We start from the raw sequence: 26407 nt of genomic DNA on the forward strand, positions 1-26407 counted from the left end.
TGAACCACCACTCACAACCACTAGCACTTTATATAGTCTGTGTAGAAATTATCCACATATGTCACTTATCTTAACTGCACTACTGTATAATTCTGTGTAAATAATCATTGTGTACAATACAATAATTTTTAATTATACAACTGTTTATAACCTGCATAGTTCACATTTCTGTATAGCTGTATATCTCATATTTCTGTATAGTTTTTTTTATTTCATATTCTGTATAGTTTTTCATATTTATCCTGTTCATAGCCTGTACATAGCTTGTACTCACTACAGCCTGTACATACTTATAGTTATAGCATATTCATAACATACTTCATAGCGTGTACATTATAAGATACCATAATAGACCCATTTCTGTAATATACTCACATATCTATATTATTGCTAATATATATTTGTAATATATCTATATCATGGCTGAAGCACTTCTGGATGGATGCAAACTGCATTTTGTTGTCTTGTACCTGTGACATGTGCAATGACAATAAAGTTGAATTCTATTCTATTTAAATACCTTGATGATACTTCTTACTGCAGTTCTTGACACTTAGAAATGCTCTTATAACTTTGTACATCCATCTTCTGCTTTGTGAGCATCAACGATTCTTTATCTTAAGTCTGAAATGATTTGTTTTGTTTTTTCCATGGTCCTTATCAAGTGACAGCTCAAACTTTTGCTTAGGTTTTTATATTATGTCTAAATTGAAAGATAGCCCTCAGCTGTAAATAGATTTTATTAGCTTTGGGCATTGCAAAGTTAAAGCACATCATTGCGCAGCACCAGTTTGTTCAGTTATTTGTGGGCTAATAATTTTGACACTGGTCATTTTTGTTTTATTCTGAAATGTTTTTTCTGTTATTGTGTATAAGAGAATAATTGATCCTCTCTAAAGAAAACTGCTTTGTTTAGAAATACTGTGTTTTAAATTCCTTGTTCAGTTGAAAAAGCACCTAGGAAAATTTTGAGAAAAACTTTAAATTTCAAATGAGAGACTAATCGTTTTGTCCTCATCTGTTTACCTCAGCTTCTGTGAGTATGGGTGTAGCTCTCCGGCTGCTGCTCTATGAAAACACAGATGGAAAAGTTAATCATGCTGGTGGTGATGTTTGAAAGAAAACTGTGATTTTGATCAATCAGGGACAACTTGCCTTGAGTATCTTGCCCAAGAATATTTGACAAGTGAAGGAGCAGAGGTTCAACACACTGACCTCGGATTAAAATTCAACCTGCTCTATCACCTGAGCAACAACTGCCCCTGTGTGGTGACTGTTAAAACTAAATCCTTCACCACGTCTAGATTTGATGTTGCTATTTGTCTCACTTCACAAATTAGCAGCAGGACAAACGTATCTCTGTAGGTCTGTTGTTAACTGGTTTGAAGTTACAGACATGGACAAAATGCATCTACAGCTTAACAGCAGGGACAATTATGAACACACCGCAGCTAGAATGACTTTAATTAAGAAATATAAATGTTATCTAAGTTTAACATAAGAAGGCAGTGGATGCCAAATGTGACTAACACTCATAAGATTCATTTATTTATTTTTAATTAAAAAAATACAGCACTCAGGTTGTGTATGTTGATCCACACAAAGGAATTTTGTTAAACAGCATCTGACTGGGACAATGAACAGACAAAACAGTGTTTGCCAGCGCTAGTGTTTAAGCAAATGATTTAAATGAGTAATTACAATATAACAATTTAGTAAAATACAGGCAGTCACCTGCACTTAATTTAATAGCAACTGTGTCAAATCTAATTGGGGCTAATTGATACCTGCTGCAAATACAATCAGCAGGACCACAATGGAGATCTAATTGTCAGATGTCAGAAATCATCATGTATATATAGAAAAGAAAATCAACATAGTACAAAGAGACCCCATGCTTGAAACCTTGTTTTGTTTGTTTCCCCCCGCTTCTGTCCTTGCTAAAATTTGAGTTCAGCCTTGTGGCCATGGAGCTGGCTTTCCATTGAAAACCACTGTTAAGGTAGATTTCTACAGATACATGTAGAAATAATCTTTCAGACAGCAAAGCTATGCATTGGACCCCCCCCCAAAAAAAAAAAAAAAAAAAACATAGCAGTAAGCTAACGTTCACCTTTGTCTGCAAATATCCTCCTTGCAGTGTAGGGAGATATGGCTGGAGTGATGATATAAATTATTTACACAGAGTAAACCATCAAAACACTTTGCTAATGACTGAGGAAACAGGTGCAGAATGGCGAAGGTCATTTTTTGATGTGATTACATTTTAAAATTTATACTCCCAACATCAAAAAGCCTCAATCAGCACTCCATCTGGCAGCGATGCAGCAAATCAACCAATCACAATTAGCATACGAGTCATTAGGTTCATGAAAGTGTGTGTCATCTTGTTCCCCTTGTTACTGCTAATATGAAAACCCCCTTTTGGAAGATGCTAACTTTTGCTGAAGGTATGACTGAGTAGGATGCTAATAAGGACAAGATGACTTGCCTTCTTTAGGGTTGTTGTAAAAGCATCAGGGCCCTGCACTCACTCTGTCTCCCAACACCTCGGCTCTTCCTTCGTGAGAGACGGCAGATCTAATGGGAGCCAATGGTTAATGCATGAGAGACCGTACTTTAGACTAATGGCTCCTGCAAAGTGCAAAATGAGGGCACATGAGGAGAAAGAGCAGTAACAGGCAGAAAAAGGGGGAAAAAAACTTAGCCAGTAAAAGTTCTTTTTAAAAACAGACCACTGACACACAAGACTTTAGAAATGATCTAGCCATGTTCTCTGAATTAAATTTGTATTTTCACATTGGGGGCCAGGTTCTGTCATAGTCCACAAACCCAAATTTCATATGATCAGTTGAATAAAACAAAGTGGTTTGAAAATCCTTGTTTTTAGTTGGAAACGAAAAACAGAAAGGACAAAAAGCAAACTGGGATCATCTTATTATTTTAAACAGAAATCACCTGAGAAAAAATTATCTATAATGTTGGAATTTGAGACCTGCTTTCTTCCTTGGTTTTCTCCTGACCAATATGACAAATAACGTTTGCTATGGGCATGTGACAGTTGGGTGAAATGTGGGTAAGCATTATCTAGATTTGATTTGCATCTTGGTGGTTGTTTGGTGTCTATTTAGGAGGAGTTTTAACTTTTTATAAGATCTTTTGAGTTTGTGATATGTCTCCTGGTGCAGCTTTGCTCCAGAATTTATTTATTTTTCATAATTTGAGAAGTTTTCTAAATTCTAGCTTTGTGGGATGGGTGTTGAAATATACAGTGCTTAAACGGTGCTTAGACTTCCACCCAATATCATATTTATGTAACAGCTCCTCTAACTTAACAATACTGATAATTATTGGTGGTAGGTTTCTTTAATGCTTAATCCACCATTTTGCACAAGCTCCTTAACGGAAATAGTTTTAATGCTAAAATAAAATAATTGTTATTAATAAGAGTTTTTCAAATTTGCTGTTTTACAAAAAAGCTACATAAAAATAAATCAGAGCATGTTATCATTTTTCGATTAAAACAACAAATTACAGTCATGCACTTGCATTCTTCTACAGAAAACATAGTTTTATTGGTTGTGTGTTATGCTTGATAATTTTGTATTGGCAGTGTGTCGGCTCAAATCTGGGTCTAAAATGTGTGAATTCAGTTTAGCCTAATAAACAACAACATATGATTTATTTTTAGGTTTAAAGAAGTTTTTGACAAATTTCTAAAATATTTGTTTTCTTGTTTTCATGATAGATGTTCAAACAAACTGGTTAAGCACTGTACCAGTACTGTCTATACAAGTGATAATTAATAATGAAAAATGCATATCACATAACAAATGGCTAGGGGTGCAATGATACTCGTATCGATATTGAACCGTTCGATACAGTGCTTTCGGTTCGGTACGCATATGTATCGAACAATACAAAATTTTTAATTTGTTTTATCAACTTTCCTTCTGATGGTGCTGTCTGTTGTAACAGCAGTCTGGCGAGGAAGGAGCGGCTAGCCGGTCCAGCGGGCATGTGGTGTGGAGGTTAGCCGGATAACACGGAGCCAGTCGGTTAAATCCAATAACAGACCTTTATTCGCCGTCAGCAACATTACACTTTATAAACCAGGTCTCCTCGGCTGTACTCGTCCGAACCTACATACGCGGGGATTGGTACCGCCAGCGCCAGCTTGTCACAACAGTAAGTAAGGTGCTTTCTTGGAGCATGGAACATGAGCAGCATGGAATGGCTGCCGCTAACAACTCACACACCCACTAGGAGACCCCCATAGCTACTACAATAGTTGGGCAACCCCCCCTAGTGGTGCTATAACCCAAAAGGTTTGTTACACTGTGTTGAGCGCTCAGTGGATCTGCGCTCGACAGTGCAGCCTAGGCGGAGTAGTCGAACGCAGATTCACTGAGTTCAGGGCAAGCTAGCGAGACAGAAGTTAAGCTTTCCTTGCAACATGGCAAATTGAACCTCCCCCACCGTCATTCAGATGTGGCATTTGGAACTATTTTGGTTTTCATGTGACATATGACCCTGAAGGTAAGCGCGTCATGGACGAAAGTAAAACAGTATGTTGGATGTGCCACGCAATGCTCAATTACATGGGGTGGGAACTAGTGTGTTAGCGCAGTTAGCTCGTTAACGTGTTGGCCGTCCAGCCCCAGGCATGGGGCGATCCGTGGTAGCTCGTTAACGGAGATTTGCCATGTTGTGGCGTTATCGTCATTTCAACGAGATTAACGCTGACAGCACTAGTGGGAACACAAGGAATATGACTGCACATTTACTCCGACATCATCCTAGTGAAAAAGACAAGTGGAAGCAGACAAAAACAACAAGCAGGCATGCTACAAACTTTACCGAGTCATTTAGACAGCTGTTAGCACATGATTCTCCCTATGGGGACCTAATATGTTTAATATGCTGCTGAGAATATAGCCTGGAAGAAGCATATAGTATAGCTTTTATTTTGGAAAAAGCCATTTCTCTGTAATAAACTCTCTTTTCCAAAGATGAGTGATTCCTCAATCAGATACAGGGCTCGCAAAATCGCTAGCCCCGGGACGTCGGGCTAGTGATTTTGCGGTTTTTCCAGTCGGGCTAGCAAAATTTATCTCTGCCCTGCCCGTCGGGCTATCATAGGAAGGAAAAATATATGTCAATGCTTTTGCATTCTTTTGGAAATGTAGCTGGGTAATTATGTCATTGGCATCGGTGAGCCACTGTCAATATGTGACATATTGAAATCGCATTTGAATTTGCGCTTGTTTTTTGCTTTCACTTTGCAATCGCACGAACTCTGTATAGAGAGCGTCAGCACTGATTGGTGAGTGACGATAATTTGCGCACCAATTCCTCTGACATCGTCTTATCAATCGCTAGCTTACTATGCAAACATCCATCCATCCATTCGCTTCCGCTTATCCTTTTTCGCCCCCCCGGGGGCGCTGGAGCCTATCCCAGCTGTCATAGGGTGAGAGGCAGGGTACACCCTGGACAGGTCGCCAGTCTGTCGCAGGGCCAACACACAGGGACAGACAACCATTCGCACTCACATTCATTCGCACATTCACACCTAGTGACAATTTGGATTATCCAATTAACCTATCCCCACAAGCTGCATGTCTTTGGACGGTGGGAGGAAGCCGGAGTACCCGGAGGGAACCCACGCAAACACGGGGAGAACATGCTAACTCCACACAGAAAGACCCCAGCCTGTGCGGCAACAGTGCTAACCACCATGCCACCGGCAGCACTATGCAAACATGACAAGTGAAATCTCCTGCAGCAAGCTTAAACATGTGAGAGGTTGATCGCGCAGAGAATCGCTGAGCGTTATGTGAGTGCGTGTGTAAAAGCAGCAGGATATATATTTTAGTTCTGCTGAGCCAAATAAGACAGGTCAGGGTGAAGAAGTGACCACAAAACAGAAAAGTTATGACAAATCAGACTATAAGGCAAAAAGAAAGTGCAGCTTTATGGTTTCATGGACAAAAGAATTTCTGTGGCTGCAATATGACAAGCTATATAACCAGGGGTGCACATAAGTGGTCCGCAGGTGCGCATTCGCTGTCAAAATAAAAAACGCGCACAAGATAAGAAGTTAATATTATATAATTATACAATATTATACTTGTATAATATATATATATATATATAATGTATAATATGTATAATATTGTAAAGGAAACAAATCAGGAAACAAAACATCAATCCAAAAATTGCTCTCTTTTTTAATCGGGCTGCTTAAATTTATTTCGGGCCGAAGGGCTACCAGGGATTTTGAAATTTTGTGAGTCCTGAGATATATATTGTGGCGTGTTGGGGGAGCGGCTAGTTCTCTCCCATCATGCCTTGGGACGTGTGCTGCTGTTTGGATGTTCTTGTTTTGTTGTTTATGGTTACACTACTTTTAACTGTTATCCTGAATGTTGTGTTTGTACTGTGGTTCAAAGGCACTTACAGTTGTTGTTTTATAGAATGAATGCAACCATGGGTGAGTTCTGTTATGCTGTTGATGACCCTCGAAGCACAGTGTAGCATCAGTGTGTGTTGTAATAAAGAGCTCCCCCTACCAGCTTGGGGTTGAATAACAATCTCTCTCTGTGAGCTTCTTTGTAAAGTTTCCTCTGCATGCCACATTGGTGTCAGAAGTGGGATTCCAAGAGCATGGCCACTATGCTGAAAGAGGAAGAGGAGCTGAGGAAGATTGAGGAGCTTATCACTCACCTGGAAGCAGTGAATGGAGCACAATCGAAGAAGCGGGGAGATCCCCGGGCAGCAGCAAGCCAGCCAGGGGAAGACCTGTGGGGCTTACCAGATGGAGCCTCACACCCCCGCCCGCTGGGGAGCTGTCGGAGCCGTCAAGGCATGCTGCAGGCTCCAAGACCACGAGCGACCAGCCAGCCTCCACTCATGGTGATGCCTGGGAGCAGCACACCCTCATTGTTGGCAGCCGAGGGGGACAACGCCAACTGTCTCCAGGACCAAGTGCAGCCGCCGCTGCCATCAGGGGCTCCTGTCCGGGGGAGCATGAAGCTGCCACGCTATAATGGGGAGGCAACTCCAGAGACCTACCTTATCCAGGTACAGCTGGCTGCTCAGCTAAACGGTTGGTCAACAGAGGAGACAGCTGTCCAAGTTGCCCTCGCCTTGGAAGGCAGGGCCCTGCAGATCCTCACAGATCTTCAGCCAGAAGAGCGTTTAAGTTGGCCTGCTGTTGCCAGAGCAATGCAGAGCAGGTTTGGCCTCCGTACACATGCAGATGATGCCCGAGATAAACTTGCTAACCGCCCACGGAGACAAGAGGAGAGTCTGGGTGCCTATGCTGCTGACCTACGTCTTTATGCACGTAGAGGGTACCCTGCTTTTGATGCTGCAGCACAAGAAGAGCTTGCTCTCCAGGCTTTTGTCCGGGGTCTCCAGCCAAAAAGACTACAAGAGCACATCCGTCTGCATGCACCAGAAACCCTGGCGGCAGCTCTAACTGAGGCCGAAAGAGTGGAGCATGTGCTCAGCCCAGGTGCACGCAGCCCTGGCATAAGTCACCAAGTACGCCAAACGGACTACGAAAGGAGCGACCAGGCGGAGGAGGCCCGCCAAACCACTAACACACCACCCTGGCGATCTCGGCGAGGGAATAGGCGAGCAGGAGGCCAATCCAGGGGTAACTGCCATCGGTGCGGAGAACCAGGCCACATTGCACGCTACTGTCCAGCACCAAGCCCACAAAGCCTGGCACCCCAGCTGCCGTTAAACTAAGGCGGGGTGGCACAACGGAGGAACTGCCCCCTGCCACCACTCTGTCCTCCGAATCACACTTGCGGGTTGGCCGGCTCGGCCAGACACGGGGACTGTATCTGGACTGTGACCTTGCCGGCACCACCTGTAGAGCCCTGATAGACACTGGATCCACGCTCTCCTTAGTACAGGCTGGAGTCCTCCCTGGTTCTGATGGCCCAATACCGCAGGGTTGGCAGCCTATTCAGCTCCACATCACCACAGTCACGGGGGAGCGTGCCAAAGTTAAGGGGGAAAGATCCCTCCCGGTGACTGTTGCTAACTGCACCGTGGACCACCAGTTCTGGCTAGCCAGCATCCAGGACCAATGCATCATTGGCCTGGACCTGCTAGCCAAATGGGAGGCCACAGTGGACGTGTCCCGAGCAATCCTTTACCTGGGCACGGAGGCTGTGAAGCTCCACACCACAACGGAAGTCCCGCTGCCTGCCTCCACCTTTTCAGCCAGCGTCAGGAAGCCTGAGGACCTGTCGCCGCTGGCGGGGGAAGGGGCCTCCCCTTCACCAGCAGTACCGCAACTGTCTGCAGAGACCAAGCAAGCTGTCGAGGACCTATACCAGAGGAGCTGCGAGGGTCTCCAGGCTGATCAGCGACGGCAGCTGCGAGAGATACTCGACTTGTTTGCCGACATCTTTGCAGCCAAGGATGAGGACTGCATGCAAACCAGCCTGGTACAACACGACATTGACACTGGGGCTGCACGGCCCATCCGCCTCCGCCCTCGTCGCCTTCCCCTTGCCAAGCGTGCCGCAGCAGAGCAGAAGTTCAGGGAAATGGCAGAGGCGGGCATCATCGAACCCTCAAACAGCCCCTGGGCAGCCCCGGCTGTACTGGTTCGGAAAAAGGATGGTACCTGGCGGTTTTGTGTCGACTATCGTCTACTCAACAGCATCACACGCAAGGACTCCTACCCATTGCCCCGGATTGACGATGCCCTCGACGACATTGCTGGGTCCTGCTGGTTCAGTTCCCTCGATTTGCGCAGTGGCTACTGGCAGGTAGAGCTGACGCCAGAGGCCCGCCCAAAGACTCCTTTCTCCATTGGCCAGGGACTGTGGCAGTTTAAGGTGATGCCCTTCGGCCTCTGCAATGCCCCAGCCACATTCGAGCGCCTAATGGAGAGGGTTCTGGCTGACATCCCCCGCGACCGCTGTGTGGTCTACCTGGATGACCTCCTCGTCCACGCGACAGACTTCGAGAAAGCCTTGGCTAACCTGACTGCTGTTTTCCACGCTATCCGCCAGGCTGGCCTTCGCCTCCACCCCAAAAAGTGCCATCTCTTCCGAAAGGAGACGACCTTCTTGGGTCACGTTGTGAGCGGAGCAGGGGTTTCCACTGACCCTGCGAAGGTGGCCGCTGTGAAAGACTGGCCCATTCCGGGCAACATTGCTGAGTTGCGGAGTTTCCTTGGCCTGGCATCATACTACCGGCGTTTCGTCAAGGACTTTGCTACCATTGCAAGCCCCCTGCACTGGCTCACACAGAAGGGCCGGGAGTTCCATTGGAGTGAGGACAGTGCCGTGGCATTTGATCGGCTCCGATCTGCACTGGTTGAGGCACCGGTGCTAGCCTACCCAGACCTGCAGCTCCCTTTTGTCGTGGACACCGATGCCAGCAAAACAGGGGTGGGGGCTGTACTGTCGCAGGAAGGCCCTGAGGGGGAGCGGGTCATCTCCTACTACAGCCATTCCCTCAGCAGACCGGAGAGGAACTATTGTGTCACCCGTCGAGAGCTGCTGGCCATCATCCTGGGTCTCCGCCATTTCAGACCCTACCTCTACGGGAAGAAGTTCCTCCTGCACACAGACCATGCGTCCATCACTTGGCTGCTCAGCTTTAAAGAACCGGAGGGACAGCTAGCCCGGTGGTTGGAGACGTTGCAAGATTACCACTTTGAGGTCCGTCACCGGGTGGGAAGTCTCCACACCAATGCAGATGCCCTCTCCCGACGCCCTTGTGAGGAAAAACAGTGCAGGTACTGCCAACGCTTGGAGGACCGGGAGGGCATGACTTCAGTGATCGCGTCACCACAGGGCGGCCCTGAGAATGACTCTGTTCCAGGTGGGCATTGTAGCAGTCTTCAGGTCCAGTCCGCCGCGGGGGATACTGAGGGTCTGGAGGCCATGGATCCCCAACAGCTGCAACACAACCAGAACCAGGACCCTGCCCTTTCCCAGGTTCAGTGTTGGATTGGAGCCGGTCAGAGACCATCATGGCCAGAGGTATCTGCACTGGACCTCGAGACCAAGGCTCTCTACTCCCAATGGGCCAACCTCACAAACCGAAACGGCCTCCTCTATCGCCGCTGGCAGGCTCCCGGGGGTCACCGTGAGGTCTTCCAGCTCGTGGTACCTCAACAGTTGCGGTCCAGGGTGCTCCAGCTGGTTCATGGTGCAGCGGGGGCAGGACACTTTGGAGTTACCAAGACTCTGCGGCGACTCCGGTCTCGGTTCTACTGGCCCGGGTGTCGCCAGGACGTAGAGCTCCATGTCCATCGGTGTGATGCCTGCACGGCTCAGAAAGGGCCTTCCCAACGCTCTCATGCCCCCTTGCAGCAGTATCAGGTGGGGGCTCCCATGGAGCGGGTTGGTGTGGACATCTTGGGACTCTTCCCCACCACTGACCAGGGGAACCGCTACGTCCTGGTTGCCATGGACTACTTCACTAAGTGGCCTGAGGCCTATGCAGTCCCTGACCAGAGTGCTGTTACCACTGCTGAGCGTCTGGTCAACGAGATGTTCTGCCGGTTCGGGGTACCAGAGGAACTGCACAGCGACCAGGGCCGGAATTTTGAGGCTGCGGTGTTCAAGGAGGTCTGTCAGCGGCTGGGTATCAGGAAGACCCGGACGACGCCACTGCACCCCCAAAGCGATGGGTTGGTGGAACGCTTCAACCGCACCCTGGCCACCCAGCTTGCTATCCTGACCTCCCACCAGCAGCGTGACTGGGATCAACACCTTCCCCTGGTCCTAATGGCCTACCGTTCTGCAGTCCAGGAGTCTACTAAGTGCACTCCAGCGGCCTTGATGTTCGGTCATGAGCTTCGTACCCCAGTGGACTTGGTGTTTGGATCTCCCCCCGGGCCGGAAGTGTGCGGGGACCCCGGGTTGGACTACCTCCACAACCTTCTCGCCCGGCTCCGAGCGGTGCATCAGTTGACCAGGCAGGCTCTCCGAGATGCAGGTTCCCGGCAGAAGCGAGCTTATGATACCCGCTGCAAGGGGGAAGGACTTTCCCCCGGTCAGCATGTGTGGGTCTACAGCCCGGAGAGGAAGAAAGGGCTTTCTCCCAAACTGATGAGCCAGTGGGTTGGACCCTGCACTGTTCTTGAGAGGCTGTCCGACGTGGTCTACAGGGTGCGGCTGGTCAAACGGAACAGGGTGGTCGTACTCCATCGCGATCGCCTGGCACCCTATCAGCCCTTGAGTCCATCCAGGGAGACGTCAGGGTCCCAGCTTCAACTGCAGGCCCCCAACCTGGCCTCGGAGGCAGCTGGGGGACCCACAGAACGTCCTCAACGAAGCCGTCGCCTTCCCCAACACCTCAGAGACTTTGCTATGGACATGCCGGTTGCTGGGGACAGCTAACCACTCAGGTGGGGGCTGTGTGGCGTGTTGGGGGAGCGGCTAGTTCTCTCCCATCATGCCTTGGGACGTGTGCTGCTGTTTGGATGTTCTTGTTTTGTTGTTTATGGTTACACTACTTTTAACTGTTATCCTGAATGTTGTGTTTGTACTGTGGTTCAAAGGCACTTACAGTTGTTGTTTTATAGAATGAATGCAACCATGGGTGAGTTCTGTTATGATGTTGATGACCCTCGAAGCACAGTGTAGCATCAGTGTGTGTTGTAATAAAGAGCTCCCCCTACCAGCTTGGGGTTGAATAACAATCTCTCTCTGTGAGCTTCTTTGTAAAGTTTCCTCTGCATGCCACAATATATATATTTTTTATTACTTTTTTGTTTCAGCAACCTAAAATTTAAAACCTGTACTTTTGAGTTAAAATATATATTTATAATTTTAATAAATGACAAATTAAAAAGGCATGAACATTTTTTTTGTATCAAAAAAATATCGAACCGTGACACCAAAGTATCGAACCGAACCGTGAATTTTGTGTATCGTTGCACCCCTACAAATGGCCGTATGATCATATAAAATAGAGTTAAGATTAAAGACTTACTTTCATCACTCTCTGGAAAGCTCTTAGCTATCAGTAGCTGCTGTGTTAAACTCTGCTACTCACAGTGATGTCTGTGCTATGTGCACAGTCTGAATAAACAACTTAAATTTGCTGCTCTTTTTTAGCTTTATGATCATTTCTAGATGTTTGAAGTAACAATTTTACCATTTGCTTTATTTAGGGTATTCATGGATTACGGTTTTTACATTTAAAAAGATAGTTTCTGGGTGTTTTTTAACATCTGCTGTATGTTTTGTTGGTGATTCTGGTAGCTGAAAGTTTGCAGTGTGTTCTGATTTCATATGTGTTTAACATCTGCCCTTCAGTCACTCTGTTCATATTATCCCTTCACCAAACCTCTTCATCCATGAAGCACCGCATAATCTCCTTTCTTTAAAATTCATTTTTATTGTCAGTATTGTCATGTTTATGAATGCACCACCATAATCATGCTGTGAAAATCCTCATATTCTCATAGTCCTACTTCTAGTTCAGGGTCATTATACATCCCAGTATTCATTAAGTCTGTCCAGTCTTTCATCAAGGATATTTAGAAAGGTTTTACTTCTGACTCTGGCCATTCCGAGGTCTGTACCATGCATCAGCCACCCCTCTGGCCCTGCCCCACAAATGTGGGGTGAATGAGAGGCCGGAAGACATACATAGTGTCAGTACACCAATCTACTGGGTGTCCTCAAAGGTTTCACATATCTCAGGGCTGAAATTAGGTGCTGCTGTCGAGGACTGTGCCACATCTATAGAGGTAACAGATAATAAGGAGTGGGTGTCTGACAGATGACCTGCATTAAAACTGTGTTTCAGCCGTACAGTCAGAAAATGACTGTGTATGATGGGTGTGGTGGGGGTTGAGCAGGGGTGGAGGAAATATTCATGACTCACTCAGTAAATGACTTCAAGGAAACCTTTTTGCACAGCGGCATTTATCAAGTGTTAATGAACAGCAGAAAGGGTACAAATGCAAATGAGGAGACTGGGAATGGAGAAAGAGAGACAGATGGAAAGATGGTGAATAAGAGAGAGGGAGGGAAAGAGGGAGGGAAGAGAGGGAGAGAAAACTATCATCACTGTGATGAATGAGGGTGGTGGCAGAAGACCCGCAGGCGATCACTCAGTCACTGAGACAGGCTTCTGTGGCCCTAACTTCATTATCATGACACAGTCACATCAACACACTCCTACAGATAAGAGCACGGGAGAACTCAGCTCTAGAAAGGATCAGTTAAACTGGTCGGGGTTCAGTGGTTTGTCACAGATAGAGAGGATGGCTCTGCTCTATTCAGGCTTTAGAAGCCTGTCAAAGCTTCCGGTTTACTCTCTGAGAATTATGACAGTGTGAACTGGGTTACTGAGATTTCAGTTTCCAAAATTATTAACCTACTCTGTCCTATAATTATATGAATATTTCTTTGTTTGGAAAACTGGGGGTATCTGAAATACTAACATTAAATATACATAGGCCAAGAGATCTATAAGAAAGTTTAAGTCATGTGATATAGAAGAATTTCACAAAAAGTACACCCTTAACATATTCATAGGAATTAAGAGGGGGATGTTAATCACATAAACTTGATTAACTGATATCAGCAAATGTCAGAAATGCTATAAAGCAGATGTTCTGGCAGTTTTTTGATCTGGAATATTCAGGTGTATATTAACCCAATAACACAATATTCCTAGGAGTGAACATCCCTGCAAATTCACCTCAAGGTCAGACCGTGCATTGTTTAGAGAAATTTCAAAAATCCCAAGAGCTACATCTCAGCTACATCCTCAGTTAGCACGCTAAAGCTCATAGTTTAGGACACGAGACAAAGACTGAGCAAGTATGGCTGGTTTGGAAAGGTTGCTGGGTGAAAGCCCCTTCTCTCTACAAAGAGCAGCATGGCTTAAGTTTTCTAAAGTTACATCTGAATTACATTGACACGAGATTTTTGGAACCATGCTCTTTGGACAGACAAAACCAAAGTAGAGATGTTTGGTCCTGATGCACAGCACCAGGATTGACAAAAACTGAGCACAGCATATCAGCACAAACATCTCATGCCAGCAGTAAGGGGCACTAGTGTATGGGTGGCTATTTGGGTTTGTTTTGCAATTGCAGTCACTGAGTCAACCATGTGTACCTATGTATACCAAAGTGTTCTGAAGTCAAATGTGAAGCTGTCTGTCTGACTGCTAGAGGTGGTTTGAAAGTGAGTCATGCAACAGAACAGTGATCTCAAGCACACTCAGCAAATCTACAACAGAATGGCTGAAAAAAAAAATCAAGGTGTTGCAATAACCCAGTCCAAGTCCATACCTCAAACTAATTGAAATGCTGCGAGTGTATGAGAGTGTATACCCAAAAGCTCACAACACTGTAAGGAAAAGTGGCCCAAGATTCCTTCACAATGATGTAAGAGACAGATAAAGTCATACAGAAAACAATGTCTTGTTTTGCTTCTAAAAAGGGGGTTCACTTTTTTTTACAATTTTACTCAGGACTGGATGTCCTATAAAACTTTCTTTTCCACATGATTATAGGTTGAAATTGTTTTCCACAATTAATTCCTTTTTGTAGAGACAAAGGGTTAACTGTCAGTGTTTTTATACTATACTTAGAGAAGTGATTTATGTGGTCAATCTGTAACTATTGTGCTTAAAGATGATTGGATTTTGAAACAAAGTTACTACTCAGGATATATAGAAGGCATTTTAAACACCATTTTGCCATACGATCTCTGTGTAACATTACTGGGGTATGTGAATAAATGGTAGCGTATTTACATATCCATAATTCCGTTTTAATCAGGCGTCTAGCCATTTAATGACTGCAAGTACACAATGTTCTCTCCTCTGAGCTTCATTTTCTTCTCAAATTTACCTATTTCTTACTTGGCATGTAGTGCTGGTTATCCCAGTGAGTTGGTGAGCTGACTGGTTTTGTTCTACATCCACCAACCAAATGGACGATTCAGCTCAACCGAAAGGACCACTCATTAGTGTTTACTTCTTGTCATCCTGTCACTGGCATGACTGGCACAGATAGACACTTTCTTCTGCAGCATGACAGGGTTGGTGAGTGGAGATTCCTATAAAAAAAAAACTAACTGTAGCTGCTGTTTTAGATTTACTTTTTGTGTTTTTGCCCATTAAGGATTGTGGCTGAGATGGTCAAGTTTCATGAGACTTAGGTTTCATGAGACTTAAGTTTCATGAGACTTAAGAGAAGGCAAACATCATTAGTGGGTAAGCCAATCCCAAACAATCAGGATGAATAAGTAGCACAGGAAAGGAAAAGGCTTTTCTTGTCACAATGAAGCAATCAAATTGCATTTTTTTCCCCACATTACTTTACCACCCTCTTAAACTTCATTTGAGAATCCTCATGCATGGTTCTTTGTGGTTGATTTGTAATTGACAGGTTCTAAAAAAAATTGTTCCAATAAACAATTAAACTGATTTGTGTTTTGTTTCCAAAGCTGCTCTCTGCCTGCATTTTCTTTAAATTATGGCAGACAACATGACTTTGCAGTTTCATATCGCTCAGAAAAAAAGCTGGGATCCAGTTTGCAGGGTACACGGATACTTTGTATTTGTTATTGGCTATGAGACCGCTCCATATTCCATATCAACCCATGCAGAACAGTTCCACTTGGCGTCCTTCAAAGAATAGTGCCAGCAAACAAGCCCTTAGGCCTTGAGCCATGGTATTTATCATAATTGGAATTCATATCCAATTTTGTACCAGTTGTTTCATCTTTGTCAATTTTGTCCCTGGGTTAATTTTGCCTTACATTGATTCCCATCCTCCTGGGCGATTTTCAGCAATCTGTGTCTGATTACACCCTGTGTGATTGATGAGGCGCTGTGGCCTCCTATGCCTTTGGTCTTGCAGTGTAACCGACACAGGTGCTACCGCATTATGTAAAGACATCACACAGCGTTTAAAACGGTGACCACTTGTCTGAGCATCATTATAAATTCAAAAGCTTTACGTGGCTTGTGAAGTGTGCTCAGTGTGACCAACAGGGATGGCTTGGCGAAGCTTTAATCAATGGAAACTGCAATCTTGCTAATGCTTTGTGTTTTTTTTATGGAAGCAGAGCACACATAAATGTGATGAGTGGAATAGTTTCCATGGTGGATAGCGAAGCTGTGAATCGTGATCCCAAAGATGCATTTTATCGTTAATTGAAATGTGGGAGGTGGGAATATAAAAGGTCCATATCAAATATTTATGCTGTGAATTAGCCTCTTTTCAAATGTGAATGAGATCATTACATAAAATATGCATGAGAGGATAGGTCATTAGGAAGCAACTTAGACCATTTTTGGCATACTAGGAGAATACAGTGAAACAGAGATGCTCAGAGCAAATTATTACTGGAAAAAAATTGTAGTGAACATAGGAAGATACAATCGATTCCTTAAAGTTTAACATGCAATATGTGTATGTATTTATTGAAACTGTATTCTGCTGTTATTTAATCTTTGACACAAACCCCTGAGATTTCATTCATACCCACCTACCAAATGACAGTAGGTACGAATAAGTGCTCCTCAAATGATGGACATCTGAGGAAAGTAAGAAAAGGTTATCTCAGAAAATGTACTTCATGAAGCCAATATTCCACTGATACCACACAGCTCACTGTCAGGGGAAGAAAATGTGTCACTGGTGTTTAGAGCAGGTCATTTTTCTAATTGTTTAGAATATTCAAGCAACTCAAGTACAAGCCCGGTTATGAAAAGTACAAGCTGAATGCAATGATTTATGAATCGCACACTGTTATATGACATTAAAATTACAAATGCCAATTTAGCATTTTTTTTAAGTAGATCAAATTCAGGAGCAGTACTATCTGATACAAAAAGAGCTGTTGATTAAAAAAAGGGCAAAATTACATTAATCAGTGAGTTTAGATTGTGGTAGAAGTTACAGATGGGTTAAGGGTGGAGGTTGAATTACATCAGGGTTCAGCTGTACCCCTTCTTTGTACCTGATGGACAAGTTAACAGATGAAATCAGGTAAGAGTCTCCATGAGGTTTGGTCTGGTATGAGTCTTTTACGGTGCTGTGGAGAAATTTTGGCCCACTCATCTTTGCAGAATTGTTGTAATTCAGCCATATTGGAAGTTTTTCAAGCACCAGCCGTCTTTTTAAGGTCATGCTACAGCATCTTTATCAGATTTAGATCAGGACTTTGACTAGGCCACTCCAAAGTCTCCATTTTATTTTTCTCAAGTCGTTCATAGGTGGACTTGCTGGTGTGTTTTAGATCATTGTCCTGCAGAAGAACCCAAGTGCGCTTTAGCTTGAGGTCATAAACAGATGGCCGTACATTCACCTTAAGGTTGTTTTGGTGGACAGCAGAAATTCATGGTTCCATTTACCAAAGCAAGTCTTCCAGATCATGAGGCAAACCAGCCCTAGACCATTACACTACCACCGCCATATTTTACTGCTGGTGTGATGTTCCTTTTCTAGAATGCTGTGTTACTTTTACACCAGATGTAATGGGACACACACCTTCCAAAAAGTTCAACTTTTGTCTCATCAGCCCACAGAGTATTTTCCCATAAGTCTTGGGGATGATAAAGATGCTTTCTGGCAAAACTGAGAAAGAAGCCTTTATCTTCCGTTTCCTAGCAGTGGTTTTCACCTTGGAACCCAGCCATGCAGACCATTTTTGCCCAGTCTCTTTTTTATGGTGGAGGTGGAGTAATGAACATTGACCTTGCTGCACTCTTGGGGTAATTTTGGTAGGCAGACAACTCCTGGGATCGATCGATCTATCTATCTATCTATCTATCTATCTATCTATCTATCTATCTATCTATCTATCTATCTATCTATCTATCTATCTATCTATCTATCTATCTATCTATCTATCTATCTATCTATCTATCCGTCCGTCCGTCCGTCCGTCCGTCCGTCCGTCCGTCCGTCCGTCCGTCCGTCCGTCCGTCCGCAGGATCCCTCCTTTGGGTAGTTTGAACACATGTACCAAAGTTCACTATGCTAAAACAATGACTAAATTCTCTACAGAATCAGGTGCTTCTCTGTATTCGGCAAGCAAGACATAAAAACAATGACTGCTCAGCTGGCTTTAAGGTCACAACAGCAACCCCAAGAGGCCCGAGGCACTCTGATGTGAATTGAAAGTCCTTTATTAAAGCACGAGGGACCAATGTCTTTCAGTTGCCCTGACAAAGAGCCTCCTGAGTCCCAATACAGTGGTTCCTCAAACTTCAATAAAAGCCTATTACAGAGCACTGCCACAGATCTCTTGGGATTTCCAACCACAGGGTCAGGGGCTAAATGTAAGTTGAGCAGGGTTTATCTCTATAATCCTGCTCTTGGTTTCCATCCTGTGGTGTACCCAGACCATTTTGTAATAAACTAAAAGGTATTAACTATGGAGTTAATCTCATGTGTATAACATGGGTCTGCAGATCTGCTAACAATGATGATGGAGGACTCTTAAATCAAGGTGATTCTCTTTGGCTCACAGACACTTGTAAAGTAACTGTGGGTTGAGGGTGATGTGACATCACTGAGTAATGCCCTGGTGTCATGTCCTACATCGTGAGGTTAAGGTTCTTAAAGTCAGTTTTTCTTCAAGCACTTAATAATAAACAGTATTTATTTAATCTACACATTCACTACATTTGACCTTAATGAAAATACTTCATGTGATGTTTTCTGTTCAAGGGAAAATTCAGCTCAAAGTGTGTTTATGCTGTTAGAAAATCATTACTTTGATGGGCCTCTTTTTAAGTGGATGTTTTGCACTTCTGTTTATTTTTTTTCATATATAACAACAATTAGATGATGGTAGATGTTAATACTAAACAAGGTCATTTAAAAAACTATTTAAAAGCTTTTTTTTAAAAAAATATATGAAAAATCAATATCAAGATATGAGAAATTAAATTTAAAAAATAACTCTACACTAATGTTGGCCTGAACAGACCAGAATGTGATGCACCACTGACATGTTGATGTACCGTAGTTGGTGAGCATGTTAAAATAATTATTGTGTTTTTAGCCAGTTACACAAAATTCTAACTCTCCACTTCCAAATTGACATCCCTCACATGACTACACTACTGTAACCCACTCACTCTGTTCATGCAAAAGCAATCACCACGTTTCCCAGCTTCAGTTAATTCAAAGTGCCACTACCAGAAATCTCACCATCTCTAATGAAGGATTAGATTCTACACCACCAATTCCAATTTCATTACACCACAGACCTATGTATTTTAGAGTAGATTTTAAGATTCCAGTTATTGCATTATAAGGTCCAGATGGGACAGGTCTCAGAGCAGATCCATTAATGTTTAATCCCATATGTGGCTAAGTGTAGGCTGAGATCCTCAGGTAGGTCTTGTGAGAGGTTCCGAGATCTAAACTTAAAAGCAGGGATTAACCTTCCTTAAGAATTCTCTGTCTCATTTGCTTTTCAAAAACACCTTTGCCATAATTCTTGGCAGTATATGTGTACCAATTCATTCTATATTTGCAGTTCTTACTGACCACACATACAGACTGAACAAACAGCATATCACATAACCGTCAGACAGCATTTAGAGTACCTGATGGAAAACTGGAATTGTTTCCAAAAAAACAATGAACTTATTAACCTCATTCCCCCATTTTGTTTATAAAAAACATTTTTTACTTTCTTTTCGCAGTCCAAAACTAGATCTACTGAAACGTTTTTAATGTATTCTGTTGCTCAACTATATGTTTATCATGCTTTGACTTTTTTCCTCAATTGTAATATTTTACCTGATTAAGCCTTTAATTTCTTTATTGACATATTTACTCTCTCAATATAGAGGATGCAAAAAGACCTCTGCCTTCTGATACATTTTTTTTTTATATTTTTCATTTTGCTTTCATGTTAATGGTAGTAAATATTATTGTTTGCCTTGTTTATTGGTACCACGGGAAGTACTCTATTTTCAGAGTGTCTGCACTGCAGAACGGTCATTGCAGCGTTTTTTCTTCAGTTTCTACTACTGAGTAGTCATTATTTCAGATCAAGAAAACTCTGAGTGACATAGGTGTACTGTGACTGGTGAAACACTGGTAACCACAGTAAGAAAAATTTAAAGAATGGTACATAAAACAAGTTTCTGAGACCTGGGACAAGCTCCAACCCTCAGCACCTTAAGCCAAGTAAGCTTATAGTCAAGACAAAGTCAAAGTCAAGTCAAAGTCAACTTTATTTGTCAATTCTGCCACATGTACAGGACATACAGAGAATAGAAATTTCGTTACTCTCAAACCCTAGATGAAATAGCAAATGAACATTTAAATATAAGAGAGTGATTAAAAAATGCAAATAAAATAATTAAAAAGTAAAAATTTAAATAAATACAATACAATTTAACAAGAAAGCTATACAATATACAATATTCAGGTAAGGGTAAATGACATTGAGTGTAAACCGGGAGATTTAGTAATATACGGTAAGAGATAGTATAACAACAAAGTCTTATGAGGTAATGGCAGTCCAATGCTCCACAAAGTGACTGGTAACTGGTGCAGGCCAGTGAGTGAGTCAGAGAGTGTGTGTGTGTGTGTGTGTGTGTGTGTATGTGACAGAGTTCAGTGAGACCATGGAGGAGAAGAGGGGAGAGGGGGCAGAATCGGGAGGGAGTTAAGCTTCCTGACAGCCTGATGGATGAAGCTGTCCTTCAGTCTGCTGGTCCTGGCCTGGAGACTCCGTAGTCTCCTCCCTGACGGCAGCAGCTTGAAGAAGCTTTGCATTGGGTGCGTGGGATCAGCCGCTATGCAAAGGGCTTTTTTAGTGCTGTAAATGTCCTGGAGGGAGGGGAGAGAGACACCAATGATCCTCTCTGCAGCTCTCACTATGCGTTGGAGGGTTCTATGACAGGACGCATTGCAGGCTCCAAACCACACAGTGATGCAGCTCGACAGGATGCTCTCGATGGTGCCTCTGTAGAAAGTGTACATGATGGGGGCTGGTGCTCCTGCTCTTCTTAGTTTGCGGAGAAAGAAGAGACGCTGCTGTGATTTCTTGGCCAGTGCTGTGGTGTTGTACGTCCAGGAGAGATCCTCTGTGATGTGCACACCCAAGAACTTGGTGCTGCTCACTCTCTCCACAGACACTCCGTCAATGGTCAGAGGAGCATGTTGGGTGTGCATTCTCCTGAAGTCCACAACAATCTCCTTCGTCTTCTCCACATTCAGAGAGAGATTGTTGTCAACACACCACGTGGCCAGGCGTCTCACCTCACTTCTGTAGTCGGTCTCATCCCTGTTGCTAATGAGACCCACCACCGTTGTGTCGTCTGCAAACTTGATGAAGAGGTTGGAGCTATATGATGGAGTGCAGTCATGGGTCAGCAGAGTGAAGAGGAGGGGGCTCAGCACACATCCCTGCGGGGCCCCCGTGTTTAAAATGATGGTGCTGGATGTATTACTGCCGACCTGTACTGCTTGAGGTCTTCCGGTGAGGAAATCCAACAGCCAGTTGCACAGTGAGGTGTTGAGCCCCAGCTGGACCAGTTTTTGAGTGAGCTGTTGGGGGATTATAGTGTTGAATGCTGAACTGAAATATATGAACAGCATTCGAACATATGAGTCTTTTTTGTCCAGGTGTGTGAGTGCTGAGTGGAGTGCAGTGGAGATGGCATCATCGGTTGAGCGGTTGGGCCGATACGCAAACTGGAAGGGATCCAGGGAGGGGGGCAGGACAGTCTTGATGTGTTTCATGACTAGTCGTTCGAAGCACTTCATCAGGATGGGAGTAAGTGCAACAGGACGGTAGTCATTAAAGCAGGAGGGAGATGACTTTTTTGGAACCGGAATGATTGTGGTGGCTTTAAAACATGTGGGGACGACAGCCTGGATGAGTGATGTGTTGAAGATGTCTGTGAAGACATCAGTGAGTTCCACTGCACAGTCTCTCAGTACACGACCAGGAATGTTGTCAGGACCCGGAGCTTTACGTGCATTGATCCTGCTGAGGGATCTCCTCACGCTGTCCGGGGACAGAGTCATCACCTGGTCACCAGGAGGGGGTGGGGTCTTCTGTGCAGTGGTGATGTTTTGGACTTCAAAGCGAGCAAAGAAAGTATTCAGCTCGTTCAGCAGGGGGATAGTGCTATCACAGGTCTGTGGTGGGGGCTTGTAATCTGTGATGGTCTGAATGCCCCGCCACAGGCTCCGTGAGTCTCTGCTGTCTTTGAAGTGATGAGATATTTTCCTGGAGTATTGTCTCTTAGCCTCTCTGATGCCACGGGAAAGGTTGGCCCTAGCTGTCCTCAGGCTTGCCTCGTCTCCATCTCTGAAGGCAACATTTCGAGCTTTCAGCAGCCTGTAGACCTCTCCTGTCATCCATGGTTTTTGATTTGCCCGGACAGTTATGGTTTTCGTGACTGTTACATCCTCAATACACTTGTTGATGTAGGCAGTAACAGTCTCTGCGTACTCCTAGAGGTCAGTGGTGTTGTTATAGGTGGCAGCCTGCTTAAACATGTTCCAGTCTGTGGTGTTAAAGCAGTCCTGTAAAGCCTCTGAAGACCCTTCTGGCCACACTTGTATCCGCTTACGAACCGGTTTGGTGGTTTTAACGAGCGGTCTGTAAGCAGGCATTAGCATGACAGTGATATGGTCTGAGGCGCTGAGGTGGGGGAGGGGAAAAGCTTTGTAGGCTCCTCTCTGGGTGGTGTAAACAAAGTCCAGTGTGTTATTTCCCCTTGTTGGAAAGTCTATGTGTTGTTGTATTTTTGGAAACACGCACTTTAAGTCTGCATGATTGAAATCCCCAGCCAGGATGAGAAAAGCATCAGGGTGGGCTGTCTGCTGCTCACTGATGTGCTGGTACAGTTCATTCAGTGCCTCACTCCTGTTGTTGACATTGGAGGAGGGAGGGATGTACACAGCGCACAGTAGTATATCTGTATATTCCCTCGGTAGATAGAATTGCCGGCACTTAATAACCATAAACTCCAGCACTGGTGAGCAGTGTTTGCAGACCGCAACAGCATCGCGACACCAGGCATCATTGATGTAAACACAAAGTCCTCCCCCGCGGGTCTTACCTCCCGCGACGATGACTCTGTCAGCACGGTAGCATGTTAACTGGTCGAGCTGAATGGCGCGGTCCGGGACACTGTCGCTAAGCCATGTTTCCGTGAACACAAAAGCACAGCAGTCCTTTACGTTCCTTTGAGATGAACGTAGCAGTCGGATGTCGTCCAGTTTATTTTCTAGCGAGCGTACGTTGGCCAGAACGATAGAGGGGATGGCGTGTTTGTGTAGGCTAGCCGCTAGCCTAGCTCAGATGCCACCGCGCTTACCCCTCTTCTGCTTCCTCTCACACCGCTTGAGGTGCATCCATTGTGGGCGAAGTGCAGGAGTGGGGGTCGGTGATTGAGTAGGCCTTCGGAGCAGACCCAGATCTTTCAGCTCCTCGATGTCCACAGAGTTTAACTTAAAAAGTTTGTTTCTGCCGATGTCGAGAAGAAGTGTTCGGGCATATCCTCGCTTGCACACAGGTAGACGCGACAAAGACTTACAAAAACACTGCAACTTACAGGACGAAAAACACGAAAAACACGAAAAACACGAAAAAGTAGTTTGTTTGGGAGAGAGAGAAGCCGCTGCGTGTGCACGCGCCGCCAAGATTATGTGAAATGTGATTGAGCAAATCAATGCTCGATCATGGTGTTTTAGGTGGTATTGTGGTTCTTGGGGAGTGCACAGTTAGAGGTGAAACCTTGGCTCATGTATGCCTATAAGTTTCCATTTTGTATTATAACCTTACTGGCTAATTTGTGATGCACATGTAATGTGAATATCCTGAGTTACACGCTGGAGAGATTACATCTCTCGGCTGGACTGGGAACGCCTTGTGTCCCACAAGCTAAAGGAGGTGGCTGGGGGAAAGGAGGTCTGGGCTTCACTGCTTAGGCTGCTGCCCTGCAACCCAGCCCCGGATAAGCAGGAGAAGATGGATGGATGGATGGCTATGACTCATTTCTTTATATGCAATGCTAATAAATATATATTAGCATGTGTTTGCTAACTTGTTATGAGGAATAATGCTAGTTCACTCAATGTTATGTTTGACTTAGACTACTTTGAGATTGACACTGAAACTCCATCTCAACTAATAAATTATGTATGCTCAGTGAATGGGAAGATAATGAGCTGGTTTTGTTGTGTTTATTTAGTTTTACAAACAAGAGAAAAGGAGCAAAATGCATAAAGCATACCATGTATAGAAAACTTAAAATAATGTGCCATTGTTAACTGCAGATGCAGCCAAAAGTAATAATAATAATAATAATAATAATAATGGAAGTAAAGAACAATCTGTTTAAAGGTCCCTTTCTCTCATTCTGTTCACTGTCTGTCTAACTTGATTTAAGTCAAGTCTACATCTAGTGAGGGCAGAACAGGTAAACGTGGTTCAATCCCAACATTTTGAGACATATAGCTGCCATTAAAATCACAAATACTATATTTTTGTGGCACGGACTACGCACCATTACGGACTACAAAGCCAGGGACACTGCGCCGATCAACGCCGACTCTGCATTCACCAACGAGCTGAATCAGTTCTACGCCCGTTTCGAGGTTAGCCAGGCGGCTAATGCTATCTACCGCCTGACTACCGAGGACAGTGACGTCATCAGCGAGAGCCCGGTGACCAGCATCGCGGAGCATGACGTCCGAGCGGCACTGAGGAGAGTGAACACAAGGAAAGCGGCGGGGCCAGACGGCATCACCGGCTGTCTGCTGCGCTGCTGTGCTGACCATCTAGCAGGTGTGTTCACTTACATCTTCAACGAGTCCCTGGCGAAGTCTGTGGTCCCCACATGCTTCAAAAGATCCACCATCATCCCTGTGCCCAAGAACAGCAAACCCTCATCCCTGAACGATTACCGGCCAGTTGCACTGACCTCGGTAGTAATGAAGGTGTTTGAGAGGCTGCTGAAGAACACCAACACCATTGTGAAGTTTGCTGACGACACAGTGGTGTTGGGTGCCATCTCCAACAACGATGAGGCGGCCTACATGGATGAAGTGAAGAATCTGGCATCGTGGTGCCAGGACAACCACCTCCAGCTGAACGTCAGCAAGACCAAGGAGCTGGTGGTGGACTTCAGAAGGGGTCAGCACAGAGACTACAAGCCCATCATCATCAATGGAGCTCCAGTGGAGAGGGTGCAGTCCTTCAAGTATCTTGGTGTCCACATCTCCTCAGACCTGACATGGGCTGCCCACATTCAGGTCCAGACCAAAAAGGCTAGGCAGCGCCTGTATCACCTACGACAACTGAGGAAGTTCAGGGTCTCTCCAAAGATCCTCAGGATTTTCTATACAGGCGCTGTGGAGAGCATCCTCACAAAGAACATGACATCGTGGTTTGGGAACAGCTGTGTGAAGGACCAAAAAGCTCTCCAGAGAGTGATCCGTACAGCAGAACGCTGCTGCAGGATTGCTCTCCCCCCGCTTCAGGACACCTACACCAGGAGATGCCGGACTAGAGCAGCGCAGATACTGAAGGACCCGTCCCATCCTGGCAACAAACTGTTCCAACTTCTGCAATCTGGTAGAAGGTTCCGCATCTTCCGGGCAAGGACAGAGAGACTCAAGAAGAGCTTCTATCCCCAAGCCATCCGTGCCCTAAACACACACACCCGCCCTCTCACATCATCTATAATTGACTGAGACAGGACTCTCTTCCAGACACTCTAAACCAAGGCACAATGTACATTTCAATTCCTTTAATTTTAAATATGTTTATATTGTCTATCCTGTAAAATAGTCAGATGTCTATTCATATTAATGTACAGAAGTCACCTGCTTGCTGCTACTACTGCACATTCACCCAGTGTATATACTATATGTCTGTATATAAATATATATAATGTTCTTCCTCTACACCCCCCCCCCAATTTTTGCACATGTCGAGGAGCGTGTCAGGCTACATTTCACTGTGTGTTATACTTGTATAACTATGCATGTGACAAATAAAGAACCTTGAACCTTGAACCTTTTATTTTAGTTTAAGCACATTATATGTTTGCTATGTTCTGTTGCGAGTAAATAATGGGTTTGAATATGGGCTTATGAGTTTGTGAATCAGAATTGGGTTCATGGTGGCCTGGTATATGGGACTGTTATAATGGATTCACTAACTGACTGTGGGTATTTCCTGGAAGCAGTGTGTACCAGAGCAGACAAGTACATAACAAGCACAGTAAAGTCACAGTGGGAAAGATTTCTTTTTGCTGCACATAAAACACAAACGAGGTTTTGTTTTTGTTTTTTTGCTTTTGGGGTGATGTTGTGATAATCAAGAAGGGAACGCCTATACGTAAATATAATTCTCTGAGTCTAATCCATCAAAGGTTTAGGGTTAACTCT

The sequence above is a fragment of the Aulonocara stuartgranti genome (assembly GCF_965226115.1).
Source record: "Aulonocara stuartgranti genome assembly, chromosome: 17".
NCBI classification, from domain to species: Eukaryota; Metazoa; Chordata; class Actinopteri; order Cichliformes; family Cichlidae; genus Aulonocara; species Aulonocara stuartgranti.